Consider the following 6601-nt stretch of genomic DNA (forward strand, 5'->3'; position numbering starts at 1 on the left):
AACAGAACTAATCTCTAACTGAGCTTGGTGCTGGTAAAAGCCTAGGATTCAGAGAAGCAAAGGATTCAGAGGAGTAGAATGTAGTTTGTGACAACACCCAGCAACCTATCCTAGATGTGATATCCACTCTGGAAGGCATGAGGAACAGGGCAAAGGAGAGGCTCAGTAGCACAGACAAGTAGAGAAGTTTCAAAAGATGTAGTTGGAAGAGAAAGATGTTCTCAGGGAACAGTCTGCCAGAGGCCACAGGCCAGCTGGAGGAATGCACACATTCCACATTGGCTGATGACCTTGCCTGTCAGAACTGTTGGCAGAGGTCCTGATTACAACTATGAGAAACTGCTGCCTCCCTAGGGTGATCCCAAAAACCAAGGGAACATTTGAGATGTACAAAAAAACTGTGAGACAAGGCCTAGACATATTTCAGGAGAGAAACTTCTAGAAGCAAGGGGACTCTTGCCTGTTAAAGATGGAGTTCTAAGCTTTGATTCCTGAAATATGGCTGCAAATCCAATTCGTTTTAATGTCTGCAAATGAGTGAATACAGAGCCTTGGGTCCCAATGGTTGAGACTTCTTCCCTAGAATTGATGTACTATTGGAGTATCCAGCAAAGAAAAGCATCACTTGGCCCATGCACCCTGATTCTTACAACAAGTGGGATACTATAAAATATACATTTGATCTTTGGACATAAGAATGCTAAACCTTGGAACCTTTATGGTGATAAATATATCTTTAAAGAGATCACTTGTGGTTGAGAGCTATGAATCCTTCAAGCTGTAAGAATAACTTGTCAGGAAAGGAGCACTCACTTGTGCAATAGTAGCTTTATTGTTATGATGGGAGTAGTAGCCAGGTGCTCTGCAACTGGACTTGATTCCCACACTCCACAGAAAGGACTTCATACCTGGTACTATAAACTGACCAAAATCCCACTCTGAAGTAATAAGCCTGGGGGAGGGATGAATATTGTTCTTTAACTAAGATGACACAATATTAAATTGCCTTCTAATAGTTTTTGTTTATATTCACAGACAAATGCTACTCTTAGCCTCGGCTCAACACGCAGCTCTCTTTCTATGAGGACGTGTCCAGATCTATCCCCCTCAGCATCTTCCCACCACAGCACCCATCTTCCTAGAAAATCATAGATGTTTGTTTATTTTCCTGTCTTACTTTCTGGATTATAAAGACACACTTACAGATTTCTCACTGGACTTCTTCCTCCAGGGATGCCTCTGGCAAAAGGAGAAGTTTCTCACTAAGTAGGAATCTGGAGACTGTAGGAGACGCTCCCCCACGGCAATGTTCCTAGCCAATAAAAGACTTCAGTTCAAGCCATTAAAAAAGTGTTATTATTACTACTATAAAAATCTTTTCCTAGATTAGTCTTTAAAGTTAGATCAGACATTAACTACCCTAGGAATTATGCATAGTGTTTTTTTGTATAGTCAAAGCACTTCCACGTCCATCAATTAATTTTGATAATTTACCATCATTAGCTAGCTAATTAAATTTGAAAATGAACCTCTAGAGGAGAAAGACCAATTTGAAAATATTACTTCAGGCAGATGTCCATGGGCTCAGCTCTTCCTTTCTTGACCTTCCATAAAATTAGTGAGCTCTGGGATGGAACTGGGCCAAGCAAGAGTCCCCTGGGTTTCTCCTCCTCCTTATGTAGTCTAAGCCCAATGCTGGCCTCTCCAGAGCTTCCACAACAAACAGCCAGGAGAGACTCCTGAAGTGTCATGTTCATCAGGAACACAACATCTTTATATTCAGCATCTCTACTACAAATGCATACAAAATATGGAACTCCTCTGGCGCTTGCCCTTGCAACAAAACTAGGCCAGGAGGGAGGGGGGAGGTAAATTGGCTGTGATTGTAAACCATGCAAGCCTCACTGTGTTTAGAAAAGATTTATGAAGGGATTGCACAGCACTAAGTGTTTGTGTGTCTCCATACACTGAATCTCTAACTCCCAATGTGATATCCCTGAATGCATCTTTTGGGAGGAAAATAACTGTATTCCTAATAAATGGGTGGAGTATCTTGATTCAGAAGCTCCCATGATTAAAAATTGTAAAAAGTAAATGTCTGGTGTATCTGACATCTGTCTGGTGCTAAGGTTGACACTATAGGTGTGTCAAGGAGTGAGATTAGGTGTCTTAATGATTTCTCTGACTGTAGCTGCCAAGATTGAACAGAAGACAGGGAAAATGAAGACAGAATTACTGCCTGTGTTATTCCAAAGAACTTGAATTTGGGTTTGCATGAGGAATGGTAAAGAAAAAAACAATCTCTCAACCACTCTCCCTTCACTGATTATACCTTGCAAAGGTTAAAGGTAATTATTAAGAAGCAAATGAAAATTCCTATTGTGTAGACATCACCCAGACCATAATACTTCTCACAGCAACTCAAGACAAATGTCTGTGCAAGGAACCAGGGAGGATTAGCACTGTGGAATAGACAAAGGTGCCTTACAATGCTCTGCTTGGAGAACTAAGGCTGCACATTACAGTACAAGTCTACTTCTTAGATTTATTTCTCTTTCATACATTGGAGCCATGACCTCTCACCTGAAATCTGTAGAGCACTCCACAGCTCAGTGCAAAGGGGTATGGAGTTACCTGGTACACACACACACACACACACACACACACACATACACACACACACTAATGTTGCAGTCACATAGGCACTAAAATGCTAGAAACACTTTCATGGAATGTTAGCCCCAAAGTAACTTGATAAAATCCCATTTGCTTATCAAAGGTGTTATCTCTGCATTCCATTAAGAAATCCTCCAACCCAAAGTATACAAACAAGCCTTGCACCCACAGCAACCATCAATACCCCTGGAGTCAGGCCTATACCCTGCTGTCTCTGTTCCAGGGGCAGGAAACCATGCCATACTGTCCCTGACATGGCCAAGCTGGACTCGGCACTTTTCTATGTGCTCTTAAGAGAAAAAGGAAAGGCAAAGTCTCTGGATGCAGAGGTTTTCTTGGAAGCACAGGGGGGTTTCACAGCATGCTCTGTGCCTATGGAGCCTGAGGGTGGCACTGCTACTTACATATCACATAATGCTAACAAATATGACAGGAATGATAGCATTTTCAGGAGCATCATGATTTGCATTAGAACTTCACCTTGTGAAATGGATAGTTTATAATCTCCACTTAGAGGGCTTGCTGGTACTCCAGCTGAGATTGACTCCAACCCTGGCTATTTGATGGTGGTGTGATAAAATGAATCCCAGTGGCTCTGTATTCCTGAAATATTTCTAAATGAAACCCTAGATAAAGGTTCAGAGGAAGAGCTTGATTGATCCTCAGTGACATTGTCAAGTGTTGTGATTCTGTTTCCTTCCCCTCCTGATCACTCCCATTGATCCCATGTCATCTGTTCATAATTACAAGATGCTACTACTGTTTCCAGCCTCAGTTGGCCTGTAGTTCACAAGGTTCAGTGGGGGAAACAGTATTATCTGTGTAATAATGTGTGTGCTGTAAAAGTAGAAGCGACATCCCCTCCTACCCTGCGAGACACAGTTAAACGCATCCTCTCAGCGACTACTCACAGGTCTTGATTTATTCTTTCCAATCAAGATTCAGAGTCCAAGATAAAGTCTGAAAAAGGGCCCAGCCCCTGCAAACAAGACCAAAAACTAAACATGGATTCCAAGAAAGAAACTAAAATCCACCACAAAAGAAGAAAGGACAAATAGGCAAGGAGTAGTGATGGCCATCGCTTCAGCCAATTCTGCAGGCCATTGATTTTCTAAGCATCTTAGTATGAAATAATGAAGCACGGTATCTGATAATTGTGTGATGAGATACGAAAAGTGGGAGAAAAGGATCATGGTCCAATATGATTAAATGTATATGGTGCTTGAAGGGGGACTTATAAGCACAGAGAGAACTGAGTTCTTACCTCATCTCCAACACTAACTCACCAGGTGACCTCAGCCTGCTTGACTTTGATTTTTTTTCCCATATCACACTGGATAGTATGCTTGTCAGAGTTTTTCCTTTTCTTTTCTTTTTTAAATCTTTTATTACTTCTTCATGAATTTCATGGCAAGCCACCCAATTGCACTTATTTCCCCTCCACCCTTACAACCTCCCTGTCACAGAGAAGAGAATCTTGTAGAAGCTTTAGGTTTCTCACAGTGTGTCCCACAAGTATACCTTTCCCCCACAGTTCTTTGCTCACAAATGTTCATTGCAATGACTCGTTGTTCTGGTATGAGGCCTCTGGCTTCTGCTACTCTACCAGTACTGGCACCTCACTGGGACTCCTTTCAGATATCCTGTTGTTGCCCTGTGTCATGGAGATCCTGTAGTTTTGGATCTGCAGGACTGCTCCTTCATGCACTCCAGCAGCTCTTCTATAAGGTAGATATTGGGGTGGACCAACTCAGAGCCCTGGATCTGGACCTAAGGGGTATCTGAGCTTGTCAAACCATGAGCTCTCCTATCCCCAGGGCCAGCTCACCAGCAAATACCCTGCTGCTCAGGCAAGGTGCAGGACTCACTTTCCCAAATATCGCAGCTGTGAGGAACATGGCCAATTCCCCCACTTTCATGATCCCTGGGCCAGCTTTCCTGCCTGCCATACATGGCATGATGTGAGGGGGTGAGGGACAGGAAGAGGTTGTCTCTCTCTCATCTGTGTCACTGCCCAGCAGGCAAGAGTCAAGGCTGGCTCTCCTACACTCATTATCTAGGGACAGCTAAGCCATTCCCCTCCACTACCACCAGGGCTGGGTCTACTGTGCTGTCCTGGCCAGTTGCAGAGTCCACTTTCCCTTTCCAGAGTGCTGCAGCTGGTGAGGGGCAGGGCTAGTTCTCCAACTCTCAGGACTCCTGCCTGCCCCAGGTAGCAAGGGATAAACAGAGAGGAAGTATCTCTTCCTTGTCCACAATACCCACACTGGAAAGGGATGGTAGGGCCGGCTCTCCCATACTCATAGGTAGGGCCAATGGGCTCAATCACCAGCAAGTACTGCAGCTGACTAGTGGCAGGGTCAGCTCTCCTCTTCTCATGCCTCCAGAGCCAACTCTCCCATGAAGCCCAGGGGAGGGGTGGGGCCAGTTCTGCACAGCCCTGGAACTTCAGCAAGTCCCTAGGTAACAGCCCAGATCAGGGATATCCACCTGGCCTTTATTGGCAACAGATCCCTATTACTGCAGAGGCATGGACCCAGACGTGACCCTCAGTGGCAGTATATAGATTAGGGTCCCGCTATGGTCCCAGGTGGCATCACTGGCCACTCACACCAGGCTGTTCCTCACTACCCTCGAGTCTCCAGTTCTGCCTCTCTTCATTGTGCCCACATCTTTCTGTTTCTCTTCCTCTTCCACTTCTCCACCACTTACTTGTGCCTCTTAGTGGAGCCCAGGGTCTTTGAGTGTCTGGGGTCATTTTAGGAGTGGACCTGGAAGTGCAATGCTCCACTCGTGCATTATGGTGCCAGGCAGGGGTCATCTTGAGCATGGTCTGCACCCCAGGCCTGCCCAACACTGGACTGGTGGTCATCTCAGGCTACACAGGCTAGCTTCCTGTTCAGGGCCCATGGCACAAGTCAGGGGGGTTGTCTTGGGCTTCCTCCTCACCTGGTCCAATGAGTGGCCCTTTTGTAAGGGTCATCTGTCTCTGGCTCACTCCCTCCAGGGGCTCATGGTCCTAGGTGGGGTTCTTCTAGTCTCTGGCTTGCTTCCCATCCTTGCTTGGAGCCTATCTGAGCCTGCCTGGTCCTCAACTGGTGGTCATCTCTGGCTAGCCCCCTGTCCACCCCCCAGTAACTTAAGGGTTGTCTCAGGCTTGCTGTTTTTCAGAGCGCTAGGCTACTAATCATTCAGATGTTCCTGATCAGAACACTGAACATAGACATAGCTTCTCTCCTCTCGGCCACCTACTGACACACATGTGACATAGCAGCCACACCTGCAAGGCCTTTAAGGGCATTCAGTGTTTTCTTAATGTCAAATGGCTTACTGAATAGTTATTGACATGAAACTGAAATCAGTGTTCCATTGAATAAATGGGATGGCCATTGGTTTTGAAGGTCGTCTTGCTGGGTCCTCCCATCATTTCCTTCCTCCTCCGGTCTTTATATCTGCCTGCCACTGTGTTGTACATTTTCTACTCTCTATGTCTCATCCTAAATTCATCACTAGGATGTCTATCAGTCAATCTCCGAGTGACTCTTCAGATGGAACTGTAATTGAGCTATGTGAACCCACTGCCTATCTTTGTATTTTAAATGCAAACAGCAAAGGCAGGGATATGGGACACAGTGACAGTGTGTTCTCAAAATAAAACCAGGGATAGCTAAGGAAACAAAGAGGGATAATAGGGCACTGGCTCCTTTTGTTCCTTTGTAGTATAAGGGATGCTTCATTAAGTGCTGCTACTCTCACGGAGTCCCTGGTCAGCCTCCTCCTCCCACCCCTGAGCCTCCCTCTCCCTGGACACATCCTTTGGGCCAACATTTGCTCCCAGTTCCAACTTGGCTCTACAGCTCTTACTCAGTGTGTCAAAGCTAGATTTGTTTTATGAACTGCTCAATGTCTGCTAAATTTTTCCTGT

The 6601-nt window shown here is 45.2% G+C and overlaps 1 non-coding gene across 1 annotated transcript; it reads right to left on the reverse strand.

Moving 5' to 3' along the window:
* Window positions 1-5847: 5847 nt before the first annotated feature.
* LOC114615950 lies at window positions 5848-5978 on the reverse strand. The gene has a single exon (XR_003710554.1). It is a non-coding gene; the product is annotated as a small nucleolar RNA SNORA17 (small nucleolar RNA).
* Window positions 5979-6601: the final 623 nt, after the last annotated feature.

The sequence above is a fragment of the Grammomys surdaster genome, unplaced genomic scaffold (genome assembly GCF_004785775.1).
Source record: "Grammomys surdaster isolate TR1022 unplaced genomic scaffold, NIH_TR_1.0 130, whole genome shotgun sequence".
NCBI lineage: Eukaryota > Metazoa > Chordata > Mammalia > Rodentia > Muridae > Grammomys > Grammomys surdaster.